The following is a 15,928-nucleotide window of genomic DNA, read 5'->3' as shown; positions in this document are numbered from 1 at the left end:
TGACTGGGAAACAAATTGCCTCTTTTAGCCTTAATTATCTAATCTGCAAGTATGGCATTCCAAGTTCCATCATCATAGATAATGGACAACCTTTCCAGAACCAAGATGTGCGAGAACTAAGTGAAAAATTCAAAATCCAACATCGTTTCTCTACACCTTACTACCCACAGGGGAATGGTCAGGCCAAAGCATCCAACAAAAAAATATTGAAAATCCTTAAGAAAACAGTTAATGATGCAGGAAAAGATTGGCACGTGCAACTCAATCCAGCACTTTGGCCATATAGAACTAGCATCCACACACCTACAGGAGCTACACCATATTCATTGGTGTATGGATCAGAAGCAATTTTACCCCTGGAGGTAGAAATCCAATCTCTTAGAGTATCTTTAAAAGATCTCATTCTAGATAAAGAGTATCGCGTCAACCGATTGCAAGAGCTAGAACTTCTAGATGAAAAGTGACAACATGCCTACACTCACCTCAAAGCATATCAACAATGCATGTGCTGAAGCTACAATCACAAAGTCATCCCTAGGATCTTTAAAATTGGTGACCTAGTTCTCAAAGAAAATCCCAGAAATCAACAGGATCGAGAAAAGAAAGGGAAGTTTGAACCTAACTGGTTAGGTCCCTATGTTATCATATCAACCTTATCATCTAACAACTTCAGAAGGATATTTGCTCGACGAACCAACTAACAACATCCATTTGAAGAAATACTATACTTGAGCAGTCTAATGCACGAAAAAGTCAAAAATATCAAAAAAATCAAGAAAAAGCAAAAAGCAAATAAAAAGGTACAATAAAAACAACTGGTGAAAACCTAGCGACAAGCGCTATTTTGAGAGGAGAACTCCTCTATCTATCTTTACTCATGAGCCTTTTATATATATAATCAAGCACTATTGGCCATCGCCCAATACTGTATCAAAATACTATTATTTAGGACATACTTAGCGTAGTCACTGTCCTTGTTAATCCAAATACCATTTCATCATCTACCATGGCTTGGTAATCACTGTACATATCTGCATCAGGAGGTAAAATTAGCTAGGGGCAACATTGATCAAAGTTCCGTCCTAAATCAAAACTTGCAGCAAACTCAGAGCATCCTGTCCAACAACAAATCAACAATCACGAGAACAAACATTGATCACTTAAAAGGATTCACAAGACATGATGGATGATTTTTTGAAGTATCAAATGTTTTGCATCTGGCATGAAGTTTTGACTATTTTTGCACTTGACCTTTTTGAAACTATTGGATCCTCTACATTTTCTCAACGATGCATCAAGCTAGAGAAAGTCATGGGGACTCCAATATTTTTTTAGTTTTCTATCTGCGAGGCGATCACTTGTACTATACAAATACTTGTCTCCAGACGTGATTCAAAGCATATCACTGAAGACATGGTTCCACTTTGCGCATACAAATGGTTTAATCTTGTCTGTTTATATGCAAGACACACTCAGGTCATCCTAGTTCAATTATACCTTGACGCTTGTGCCATCTTGCAAAATAAAAAATCATGTAAATTTTTCTCAGGTCATTATGGTTCAATTATACCATTATGCTTGTATAAATTTTCAACATATCCCAACAAATCAATGCTCAATGATGATAACTACAAAGAAAACAAAAACATGTGACTATACAGGAATGACAAACGAAAGAATGAGGATGCTCAATTAGTTGCATATCATTTTACAATTAGTTACATATCATTTTACAATTAGTTGCACACAACATATTATATCATACATCTCATTTTCAAGATACATCTCACAACATATCATATCATACATCTCATTTTCAAGATACATCTCACAGCATATCATATCATACATCTCATTTTCAAAATACATCTCACAATATATCATATCATACATCTCATTTTTCAAGATACATCTCACAACATATCATATCATACATCTCATTTTCAAGATACATCTCACAACATATCATATCATACATCTCATTTTCAAGATACATCTCACAACATCATGCATTAACACATCATATTCACCACATATCAAATCACATACATCTAAGCATTGCATCATCATCATAGAAACATCAAAATCATATAGAAAGCATCATCCACAACACATCACATGAGGATCAAGGAAAATGGTGTCATATATATATATCTCAAAAATGATCAAATGTACAAAATATGTCATGTCTGTCCCATAGTACAACAAAATAATCAAAATAAAAAGGAGACAATGTCTCTCAGGTATGACTATCTCCTGAGGGTGACGGTCTCGCAGAACATGTCCCAGCACCAGGATCCCCATGTGGATCCTGACGAGTAGGCCCTATCACACCTCTACTCTCTGTCCTCAACCCCGACTGCCTAGATCAACTAGATCTCATCGCTGTGAAACTAGGAACTCTGCACTCTCGGGGCACCGCATCCTCATAATGCCTCGGATATTACTTAGCTTCCTTGGCTATATAAGACAACTCCCTCAGGGTGTCTCTCATCAAGCCACTCGCAACTGCTCTGTCAAAAGTCTCTGCTCGAGCCTTGGCTTGACCCAACCGTTCCAAAACTATATCCCGCTCAGTGGTCATCTATGTAATCTATCATTGATGTGCCAATAGCTGTGTCTGCAGGTGCTACACTGATAACTATAAGGACCTAATCTGAGTGTCCTCCCGGTGAGTCAGAATTTGAATCTGGAGGGGTACCTGTGTAGTGGGACCCCCCATCCCTCTCCCTGTCCTCGATGCTGGTGGGGGTAAAACATATGACCTCCTCCTTTGGGCTGGTCGTCTAAACTCATCTGTCACTCCCACCGCTACTATCACCTCTCCTACCCGCTCCTCACCCCCAGCTCCAATAGCCAAACCTCCTCTCCCTCTATCCTCCACAGCCCGCTGCACTACTCTCTCCACCCATATCCCTCTATCACCACCAACTCCACCTCAATCCCCTCTCCTCCCCCAATCAACTCTCCCCCTATCCCCACGCCGACCTTGGCCACCTCCTCCACCATCTCCACCGTCATCACCTCCACCATCCCCACCTCCCTCATCCAGATCCTATCCCTCCTCTTCCCATCTCCCTAACCTCTTGAGCTTCTCATCCTCCTCATCATCAAAAGAGGGATTCATCTTTGCTAGATCCAATATCCTGGCCACCACATGAGCCGCAAAGAGTGCTGTGAACTCATCGGTCATCCCTGCATCCACTATCCGTAGGCATAGTCCCATATCTAGCCGATAGGTGAAAGAACTCCTCAACCGTCATCGTGCTATCAATAGTGGGTCCCCACTCTGGTAAATCCTGCCTCCTTCAATCATACAAGCATGCTCCCTATGGTATTCCCTATTGTCGACCATACTTCCGTAACACTCGACTGTGCAGGAATTTCTCAATAACAAAGGACGTTCACCCTATCAGAAATTAGGACATGTAGACATATGGTATCTCCATCCCATCCTCTGCCCACACCTCGCAATCCGTATACGGTCTCTAGATGACCGTATCATTATCATCTAGCACTCGCCTCCAATGCTCTAGTTTGCCCAACTTACGCTAGACAACTATCCCTCTATATCCATATGCATAGGCACATCCAGATGGCCTATCTTTATCCACAAGTGGCCTAGCAGCAGGAATATTCTCCCACGCCCATACCTATAGCAGTGTGACCCCGGCTGATAGACTGTTGTATCTCAAGTAAACCACCTGATGAAGATCCCTGTATAGGTGGGCCAACATAGTCAAACCCCATGCAAATCGGTGACCCTGTGTCACCATGTCCTCCAAAACCAACCCCCATCCTACTTCCAGTCCCTTCGACCTACGGTCGGGAAATAAAAAGCCACCTATGAATCCTGCCAACACTGATGGTAGAGGAGCATAATCCAAACCAATAAACTCCTGCCATGGGATCTCATACCCACAAATATGCTCATCATGTAGAATCCGGTGAAGTGCCTTTGTCCCGCCCTCCTCAGTCTGCTCATAGGGTAAAAGTGCACCTACCACGGGAATCAACAGAATTCAGTAGCAATCCTCAAGTGTCACTGTGATCTCACTTGTTGCCAAATGGAAGGTGTTGGTGTCACTATGCCACCTCTCGGCCAAAGCTGTCAATAAACCCCGGTTAGTGATATACCGGGGCATCTCTAACAAAGAGGATAGTCCACATCTCTCAATAATATCCCTGTCTGCCTGTGTCAATCGTGGTATCAACGACCACGGTCTCGAAAATCGCTCTCATGACTGAACAACCCCAAGCTGCTCCTGTCACAAACAAAACATGTCCAATATCTATTTCCTCAATAAATCAATTCATATCAAAATCAAATTCATATCAACTTGAAACATTGAAAATCTAATCAAAGTTCCACATCATATCAAATCCATATCCATATCAGATCATATCAACTTGTAAAGCAACTCAAGTTCCACATTCATATCAACTTGTAACACAACTCAAGTTCCACATTCATATCAGCTTGTAACACAACTCAAGTTGCACAATCATATCAACTTGTAAAACAACTCAAGTTCCACAATCATATCAACTTGTAAAACAACTCAAGTCCCACATTCATATCAACTTGAAACAATGCATATCAAATGAAGTTCATATCACATCACAAATCCATATCAAATCCACATCATATCATATCAATATCAACATCAACTTGAAACATTGCAAATCAAATCAAGTTATCTCCAAAATCCATATCAAAAACACCATATCGGAACTCATATCGAACAAATTATTAAAACAACGATAGCAAACATGTAGACTAACTATCACACCCATCCTAACAAAACTGGCAAACACCTACCTATCTTTCTTCATCTCATAATCCTCACCAAAATCCTACTTTCCCCAAATTTTTCTGCCCACGCGCTGAAATTTTTTATCCACGCGCTACACTACTCTATGTGCACTATCCAACAATCTCCATGTGCTACCAAATGCACCCTAAGCGCTAAAATGCACCTACACGCTACCCTGATCTATTGATGTGCCACCCAAAACAACCTAAGCGCTAAAACCCCCTGTGCGCTATCCTAATCTGGCCCTGCGCTACAAACCGACCCCAATGTGCTAGGTCACACCTACGCACTACCTTAATTTACCCATGCGACCCTCGGCTAACCTTGAGCGCTAGGTCTAAGCGATGCGATAGTCGCTTCCCCCTACGCACTACCCTGTGCACCCTCTGTGCTAAACTATGTCTATGTGCTATCCTAACCCCCCTCTGCGCTAACCTAACATACCCAGATGCTACCCTAGTTCCTAGGATGCTACGCGCTACGTTTTGTTTCGTGTGCGCTACAGTTTTGACCAGACGCGCTAAACTGTCAATTTCTGCGACAAAAAAATAAAAAACCTAACTAAAAACGACAAAACAAAAATCCAAAAGGGGTCAAAAATGATGACTTACTGGTGGTCCATACGTGGCGGGGCTCCGATACCTCCGAACGTGCTCGAATCAATGAGAAGCAAAGGGAATCGACATTTTGTCTTTTTCTCCAAGTGTCACTTTCTCCAAAGTCAACAAGCACAAATGAGACAAAATAGATCACTTTTTACCTTTTTATAGGGTAAATGGAAATTAGGGTTACGTAGTGGAGCACGTACATTGCTCATGATCTCACTTCTAACCCTAACAAACATCATTATCAAGAGATGAATCAAATTAATGCATTCAACATAGGCAAAATTTTAAAATGCAATCAAATTTATCAACTCAAATCAAAGTTTCAAATTTTTTATTCATCTCCCGAGGGGGCATTATCAACATCATTTATCAAAACTGGGGCATCATTTACCAAATCTGGGGCACGACATGAACATCTCGACACGACATCACACTGATCATAACCAAATCATGATGACACATCATTTTTCTTTGAATCAACATGTGCACACACGCCACTTCAAAAAGGGGCAAAATGTAGATGTATAAAAATGACCATATTCCTAAATGAATATTTAATGTTCATTTTATTCTCATTCCTCTATTTAGTTAAATCTAATTTAATTAAATCACCCACATTCTTTTATTTAATTAAATAAATTATTCAATTTATTTATTTAAATTCACTTAAGCCCTTTATATCATTTAATTGAATAAATCATTTTATTTAATTAAATCCCTTCTCTCTACTTTTTAATTAAATTTAAATTTAATTAAATAGTTCACCCCAATTAAATAAATCTAATATATTTAAATCCCCAACTTGCAACCAAATTGAAATAAAGCAATTTATTTTAATTAAATCCTATTATCCCCCACCCACTTGCATTTTCCTACATCTCCCACTTGCCTCCTAACCCTCTTCCTAAATTCTTCTAGAATACCTCTAATCCTAATCAATTAACCTAAACCCATCAATTATCCCCTTTCCCTAAATTTGAGGAGGTCACTTCTCAAATTTGGAGTAAAGTCTTCCAAAGGCATTAAAGCCTTTATGCCTTCAACAAGCTAACTTGTTGAAAACCCCAAAATTTGGAAGGACTCTTACAAATTTGTCCCCAAAGTCTTCAAACCATTAATGGTTAACTAACCCTTAGTGGCATGGTTAGATACTTTTTGCCTAACTCAACCTTCATCTAACCCAAGGGTCTCATCAAGCATTTATTGCTTTGACCATGGTTATCCCCTTAACCTTTGCACAAGAGTTTATCCTTTGGGTAAAAGCTTTATCCAATGGATAACCTTAACCTAACCTTAACCTTTACCTTCTAACGTAACCTTCATGTCTTCTCAAGCATTTAATGCTTCTTACCTCTCCTCTCAAGCAGTCTTATGTTGACAATTGTCACCATTTCATTGGTGAGAATTGCAAACATGGATTGATAGCTTTCAATCCTGACCATCCATTGCCCTATTTTTCCTATAAATAGAGCTCTGATTCCTCCATTTCTATGATCCAAGTCTTTAGGATCATACTTATACTTAATTTTAACAAGCATTTAGCCTTTCTTTGTAATAGAAATTAATCTAATAGCATTTTAGAGTATTGCTATCATCTTAGATTAAATCATGTAGCTAGTATATCATATTAGGATAGTATTTTTACTAACCTTGTCATCTTATCATCTAGTTTAGTTCATTTACTAGAATCATGCATAAATAGGATGCATTCATACTAAATTCGATCAAAAGCATCCCTTGTTCTTGCATTCGTCATCCCTAAGTCACTTTTCTTAGTGACTTGAGAGCAAAGCCATTGGCTTGAGGGACCTTGTGAGATAGAGAACCATGGAACACTCCTTGGGAAGTTGAGCCATTCCTCATGGCTCCATAACTTGCACCAAGAGTCCCGTGGGTGTGTGGGCAAGTCCTTGAAATATTTCCACATTTTGGATTTCATCGAACCACTTTTCCCGCATACACCTACAGGTTCATCTTAAGATATTCAGCTTGAGAGATTTGGATTTTAGTGTTCTTACAAGATTAAATAATATCAAATGAACTTGGGGATAATATTGATAATATTCAAAGGTACCTCACAAAGGACTTTGTTTATCGCCCTTGAATTCTATTTTTTTGGCATTGGAAGTTGCACCTCTCGTGAGAATTAATTTGGGTTTGGATGAGATAGCTTTATTTTGGCCTTTACTTTCTTATTCTTTCCTCTGTCCGTATTGTCTTCTAGTGAATATTGCACAATTGACATCATCTATTTTGATTTACATATCTTGTATTCCTTTTGGGTTGGGTTCATATTCAAAGAAATTTATGTTGACATCTCCCATTTGAGAAGGTTCAACAACCTGGCACTCTTCTTGTTTGTTGGTTGAGAGCATCTACATGGCCCTACCCATTTTTGGACAATTACTCCCATCATGGTCTGTGGTAAGATGGAAATTGCATACCAAGTGGTTTCCCTTATTTGTTGTGAGAGGACCTTTGATGGCCAATCTTTGAGGGGGACCAGCTTGTTGGGAATATTGTGTTGTACACTTTTCATAATAATGTTTTATTGTTGTATTATTTTATTATTATGTGAGGTGGAAATGGAATTTTATTGTAATATCATATTGTATTGTTGCACCTAGGAGTACCTAGATGGACGTACAACACGTAGAGATTCCCTTGGAATATTCCTGTAACCACTTGATGAGTTGTATTGACACATTGGTATTATTATATTGTATTTATTTAATATTGGGGAATGTAATTATGATGAAGTACCCAATATTAAATGTGGGTCAAGGGTAGACAGGAAAAATATTATATTTGATTGTCACATGGTTTTGTAACACATGGTTTTGATGTAATCCCACTTAGTGGTTTTGTGGGAGCTTATGTTTATAAAAGAAAACATAAGGGTAGTTGTTTGGCTTGGTCAGTTAGCCAAGTTAGAATTTGTGAATGAAGCATGGCATGGGATGTGTGGATTTATGCTTGGTCACATAGAGTGCTTGTTGATGGTTTGTTATGGCTGGGTTTCATAAGCTTTCCATAGTTGTATTATAATGGGCGCATTGCTGATAATACATGGTGGATGATGCTTTTGGAGGCTAGGTTTTTCCCTCATGAGGGTTTTCCCAGGGTATATCTTGTGTCACATTTTCATGGGTACGTTGTCTATTCTTTGCATGTGGATTCCATGAGTTTATTTTGTTGAGATCTAAATTGGGTTATGTGGAAATTGTCATAAAGTTGGCCGCAAGTTTCCTTTCACATCTATTGCCAAGGGTTTTGGATAAGTCCCAAACTAATTGAAATCCTTTGTTGGGATGTCTTGGTAGAGGGGTTGTTGAGAGCCTCTGGGCATCTATCCTTTTAGAGCAAGGACATCATTTGCCAACCTTTGAATTACTGGATCAATAGAACTGGTTGCCAATTGTTTGCTCATTTGCAATTTTTTCTTCCATTTACCCATTGTTATCAAGTCATCCTCAATTGAAGTAGCCAATGTTTGAGCTATGGATAGGTTACTGGTCCTTCTCTCTTCATTATAAAACTGACATCTAGGGGTAGGGTATTAATGAAGAAACTCTTCAACAGTGCATCTACATGTCTCAAGGTAGCTGAAATTTTGTTGGTCATCTTATTAAATTTGACCACAAAGTCCCACATGGATTCATGAATTTCCTTTTTCATTGAGGACAATTGGGATATTAAATTATGCTCATTTTCGATAGTCTTAAATCTATTTTCAAATATGGTTCTTATCTCTACAAAATTATGAATTGACCTATTTGGTAAATGATAGAACCATTGCGCTGCTTCACCAGCTAAAGATTCAACAAAAAGCCTTATAGAGACATCTTCATGTTGAACAACCAATATTGAACAAGCCGCAAAGAAGGCATTAATGTGCACCTTTGTGGTAACCTTTCCATTCCCTCTAAATTTAGGGATAATCTTCCCAATCCCTTTTGGTAACTAGTTCAATGGGGTTATTAAGCTTAGAGGGCCGATGGTAGCTCCCCAAGGTACATTTTGAGCCATTCTGACTAGGATGGGAGTCAGATGTTGAACTTTGGGAGTGGGAGTTATTCCTGCGAGGAAAAGTGCTTGACAAAAAGGACTAGGAGTAACTACTTTAGGAGTAGAAGGTGAAGAAGGTACCTTGATTAATGACTTAACTTTCTTCTTTCAAGTAGGGATAAAGATAAAGAACTTGGTAGATTCACGTATATTAAAGTTGGGAGCAAGAATTCCTTTCTTTCTATCACTCCTAGTATACCTCTTAGTAGCTAGTTTCAGACTAGGAAGACAAGAACTTTAAAGTCGCCAACCTCACACTTAATTAATAAGTGGAGGATTTAATTGGTTTCTTGATCGGTTAGGAATTAAAGGCCTATTAAGAGGCAGATTTGGAGGTTCTCTTCTTTCAATAAATACTTGAGGAAAGGGTTCAACTACTCTTTCGAGGACTATCTCAATATTTTGGGCTATTTCTTCCTCTTCTTCCAATGCATGTTGTACTCCCCTATATTTAGTCACACTTTTCTTGCACCTCCAGGTTGTTGTATTTAAGCTAGATATGGTGTCTTCCTGATCATTTTGCTAGCCTAAATTTGGTTGCAAAATAGGGAATATATTCTCATGGGGAAAGACCATTGTTAGGCTAAAATCCTTCTTGATTGCATCTGTAAAACATTTTAATCTTCAATTACTTCGATTCCCCGGCATAGTCACCAAAAATTTGTTTGTGTACAGATTTTGTCACCTAGCTTTGTATTTTGCCACCGAATGGGTATGTCATTCTAAACCCACTCCCTGCTTCTTTTACAAGGTGCAACTACGTTCTAAATATTTGCAATGAATGAAAAACTATGGATGCTTTTAACCAGAAAGCAATGAAAGGTATATATTTTGACTAGAAAGTTTTAAAAGGTATAAAAACTAAACTAATTCTGAAAGGAAAATTGAACAAAGAATATTCTAGTTGATTCTCACTCTCATATCAAAGTATGATGGGGGTCAGAAGAGTGGGAATAGAAACTTGAAAATTGAAATATCATTGTCATTCAATATCTATACAAAGATAAACATTTCTTGACATTGGAGCAAGTAAAGATAAACCAACCACTTTAATTTTTCACCACAAAAAACTAAAATAGAGATGCATTCAACATACGAAGAATGAATATCCATCCATCATAGCACAAAGTCTATAATTTTCAGAATACTACTTCAGAGATTTCTATTTCAAAATATTAAAAGCAACCAATTAAAACATGTAAAATCAATGTCTTTTCTTCGCAAAACAACACAAAGTTTGCATCCAAGAGAAAAAGATCCATTCAAATTAGCTTTAAAAACATAAATAGCTAACCAATGCATTTTAGTTTTTAAATGATAATGACTTCTTGAAGCCAGTCGGTTAATAACACAAGTCCTTAAAATAAAAATAATTAAACAAACTTCTAGAGCCAATAGTTTTTTAGCAAGAGAAAATGAAACATGAAAATAGAACCAATCACATTAGGACACATCACCACCCTCTAATTTGCTAATCATCTCCACATCATTATCTGACGCCAATTCATCATCATTTGGAACTTGCACCTGATTGGCCAATTCTGTCAGTATCTTCATCTTCTTCGTGTCATCTACATACACCTGAATCATCAAGACATATCACTCTAATTAGGATAGCCAGTTATGTCAGCTTGGAGCTTCTGCTTATAGATTTCCTAGTTAGCGTATGCTATTTGTTGTGGTAATTCACTGATATTTTTTCTCATCCTAGAAACAAGGGTCAGGTTGTCTTATATTTTCTAGCAACTGCATTCCTACCTTTTCCAACAAAAAACCATCTTCTATCTTCTTCATCAAGTCTCCACGAACCACACTTGTTGTTAACAACTCCCACCCACCTTATTTGAAAATATTAAGGCCCACAGTGTTGAAATCTGTGTGAAGGGTCGTAATGGTAGACAAATATCGGGTAATGGTTTCTATTATCCCTGTAAGTAGTTCATTTAGTACAAACAATCTCCACTCTACCATCTCCCTCCAATTGGTTGCCTTCTTTTCCTATGAGATCCTTAGTAATTCTTTCCTTTATCAATAGGGAGAGGTGCATTTTGGAACTTTCTTCTAATTGATGGGAGGTGAGCTTTAGTCCTCCCATTTCCTTTATAAGGTCCTTCAGGAAGGTGTAGAGAGTGCTTATTTAGTTTGCAAGGGTGGCATAATCTTGTAGACCTTCATCAATAAATATGAAGCACTCAGTTCTGCCTTTATTTACCCACTCTTCTATAGTTGTTGTTTTCACCCAACATCTCTTAACCTATTCCAATTGGTCAACATTGATACCTCATAGCATAGGTGCATTCGAAGTGCCTTCATCGGGTTGTTTGCCAATTGATAGAAGAGATTGGATAAAAGAAATGAGGGAAATAAAATGCTAAGTCAACTCACAATTTTTTTATTCTTCCTTCTTTACCCTTTGTGACAAGTTACTCATAGAAAATTTAGCATGGTAAATATCATCTTCTATGTTATAAGGACCGATGTTGATCCTGCTTAGCCAATAATCGGCTTCTATGAGTTCATTCCCCTCTTTATCCACCACGAGGTCAACAATTTTTATAACTTCGTGTCTTGTACTAGAATCAATGACCATACAAGACATCCTCATAGCACTTCTGGGTTTGGGTGTACCCCCTAACAATTAAATGATGGTATCTAAATGCAATTATACTATCAAGGTGTATTTCTTCTTCTTCTCTAAAAATTTCTTTAACCAGGAGGAAGAGGTAACAGTGGTAGAGGTACTAACCACAATAGGGGAGACTTGTTCGGAAATAGTTGGGGGAGCCAAAGATATAAGATGCCCTGGTGTTAGGGTTTTCCTAAAGGAAATCCTAAAGAAGAGTCTCCATCTTTATGATAAAAATTATGTGAATCATCATCAACAATGACAATGGGGGGACTTACCTTTTGTACCGACAGTCATGTTGGTGTAGATGACCTTCGATCTCTCTTTTCTTTGGCGGGCTAGTGATTCTTTCTTCACAAATTGATTTCAAATTTATCCTAATCTTCCGAGGGTTCTTCATCTCCTCCGGACTGGGAGCTGGACTTGTATGAAGTCACTCTGACTTCGGTTGTGGTCTTGGTAGCTGAGAGATTTGAGAGGATCTCTTGTCTACAGATGGAGTGTTTTTTTGTGAAGGATAGCTGACATGAGACTTCACCTTATTTTCTAACCGTTGTCGAGTTCTCTTCAAAACATTAGAGTTATGGATGTTGATATTTGTCACTTCATCTTGAGGCCATTGAATTAAGGGGAGAGTAATTGCACCTGCATTATAGTAGGACTCATTAATTAAGTTTGATCCATCTTCGACTTTGTCATCTAAGAGTGGGAGGGGAACATTGAAAGCAATAATTTGATCCATTGTCAATCTTCAATGAAATATTTTCTCTGGACTTCTCTGTCATTACGCCAGTCCTCCCAGAAATCTTCCAACTAAGGTATGTGGAGGTATGAATTTGAGCAGTAAAGATTTCTCTAAGCATATCCTTTACTATCAAAATTTCTCCTCAAGGGTAAGTAACGAAAACTATACTCAACTACAAAATTGTTTGCACTCTTTGCGACTTCATTATTTTTGCAAGAAAAGTAAGACAAAGATAAAGGAAAAGAGTACTCTTTCATCTTCAAGTTTGAATATTTGATATTCACAAACATCAGCTGGCAACACAACTCTAGAGAGATGAGATAATTTGAAGCATACATGGGTAGCTTCAAAGGAGCAATTTCATACTTTCCTATCCTTAGATAGGTGAAGGAGTGAAATTGAATGTAAATGCATTACCAAGACAAGAACTTCTACAAAAATTCTTTTCTCAAGAGACCCTTCAGTTCTCTGCATTAAAGTCATGAAAAATGCATCATAAACATGGGAAAACTCCTTCATGCCCATATCCTCCCATAATTGGTTAAAAAAATCATAGATAGGTCTACCCTCCGCTAGTGAGTCATCCACAGTTAGGCCTAGCCAAGTCAACTCACTACCAACGAGTATATAGAACAACATATAGTAGAAATGGGATTCTCATATTTTTGGGTAGCTAATCAAATGTTCATGTAGGAGATCACTTATTAATGTCACCCAATCTACAAATTCATCCTCAAGAACAAATTTCCAATAAGAACCTACACATCCATTCTTTAAAATATTTTGTGTTGGGCCTCCCAGTCACTTGGCGTAATAACACAATCACATCAACAATATCGCTTTTGAAAAGCTTTGTTTTAATTCATGAGGGAATTTTTGACTTCCAACCACATTTGGGATAACTGGGTGAGACACCAATCCTCATGGTTTTGAAAATTTTCCCATCCATATTGCATTGATAGGTGCACAATCTGCTCTCGGTTTGGAATTTGTAACACAATAGCCATCGTCTTAGAATCTATCTTTGCTATTACGTCGTAGTTTGACCCTCTATCATCACAAGAGTCGACATGATAGTTTTGAATGCATGTCATGACCAATTCTGGACATGCAATGGCAAGTGGGTATCCTCCTACTCATAATAATCCACAATCAATTGCTTTTTGTGCAACAAGGGAAGGGTCTAGTCTTTGCAACCTTTTCAAAACCTCCCTTAGGCTAGTGTTTCCTATATATGTATGTCTCACATTCTCCAATTCACTCTCTATACAAGGGGATGCTTTGGTTTTCATTGCATGTATCCGAAAGAGAACTAGGGTTTCTGCAAATATTATAGGAAACAAAGTGGATGGTGGGAAAAGCAGGGTGTAGCAAGGGAAAGAATCCATATACATTATTGAAAGGCTTTTTCCTTGAAATCCTTTCGTAAAACCCAATTTTTTTGACCGAAAAAACATGGAATGAGAGGAGAAAAACTCTTACTCAAGTTGAATCGTCCTGCAAAAGCGCACTCAAAATCCACATTTATCTTCAACGACTTCTTCTTCCACCACCCAAGATGTAAAATGGAGTTCACATGAAAGGTGGTAGTTCTTTATGTTCCTTGAGAAATAAACTCAATTAATTCCAACAACTTACCATATTATCCTACTTGCCATCAGATATTGGCATTGCTCCTCGAAAAAGGCATTTGCATTTTTCCCTTCTTATGATTTGATTTTGCATTAAATGCCCTTTAATACGTAGTACTTGCTGGTGTCATGGCCCAAAAGGTGTTTTATAAATTGAATTGTTCATCATCGAGCCATCAACCTAGGAAGGAACTAAGGAAGAATTCAAGTGCGTGCAAAGTTCCTTTTAAGTGCGGTCGAATGATACTTAAAACGAGTGGAGGCCCCTTATTAATGAGCTAGACTTACTCTTATCAACATATCAGACAATTGGGGAATGAAAAATATTGGGGACTATATAGTGAGGGTCCGTGTTTTGATAAAGAGTGATATGTTGATATCACAAAGGGGGTGGGGCCTCTTAGAGATAACTTTGATGAAACCAAGACTTAACCTTTACATGGATGATCGGTCAATTGGGAAAAATAAGAACTAAAGAAAAAAAAGGTTTGGTTTTGGGGGATGTCATAAAAGGCCAACCATGTGATAAATAAAGCTTGCAGGTTAACAATTGAGGCGAACAAAATAAGGACTTAGGCTACGACCAAAACATGGGCAACAATTATGCCACTAAAATAAACATGAGCCAAAATAAACTTGGAAGAATCCTAGATGTGGATGGTCAATTCTTTTTGAAGGAAAAGGATATTCAAAATCATCTCCTTCTTATTAACTTTCTTTTGCGGGAAAGGGATTTATATTCATGGGACATGAATAGTCTATTACAAAATATCGCATTCACTATCATGGAAGAATTTTTTTTTTTAAATGTCAATGTGCAACCTTTCAATTGCATCTTGATAAGGTTACTAGAACAACAAAATCCTTGTTTGTTTCTATTAGAGGCATTGGGGAATTGTAGTCAAATAAGTATGGGAGGTTGCAGGGGACTTAAGGAAATCCTAGAAGATTCTAAAAGGCCTGAACAATACCGATATTATGTTCATCCTAAAGAATATGGGGTGTCATTCCTTCTATAAATTTTAATCCCCCTTTATTTTGCAACACCAATATAAGATAAGTTTGAAAGTTGTGACAAATAGACTAAAATAATTTCTTCCTCTCTAATATCCTTTGAGAAAAGTGGTTTTGCTCTTGTTTGAAACATTTTAGATAGGATCATTGTGGCCCATGAAGCAATTCATTTAATTCTCAACTCAAAGTAAAAAGCTATGTTGATTAAGTTGGACATCAACAAAGCCTATGATAGAGTGAGTTGGCTTTTTTAATGTAAGTTTTGGGGGAATAATTGGCTCAAATGGATATTTGGTTGCATTTCAACTCTCAAGCTCTCTATTATATATAATGGCAATCCTTGTAGGTTTTTAAGTAGTGCTCAAGGCATTGAGCAGAGTGACCCGCTATCCCCTTTTATAGTTGTACATTGTGGTTCA

The sequence above is a fragment of the Cryptomeria japonica genome, chromosome 9 (genome assembly GCF_030272615.1).
Source record: "Cryptomeria japonica chromosome 9, Sugi_1.0, whole genome shotgun sequence".
Taxonomy (NCBI): Eukaryota; Viridiplantae; Streptophyta; class Pinopsida; order Cupressales; family Cupressaceae; genus Cryptomeria; species Cryptomeria japonica.
This window is presented reverse-complemented; position numbering follows the sequence as displayed.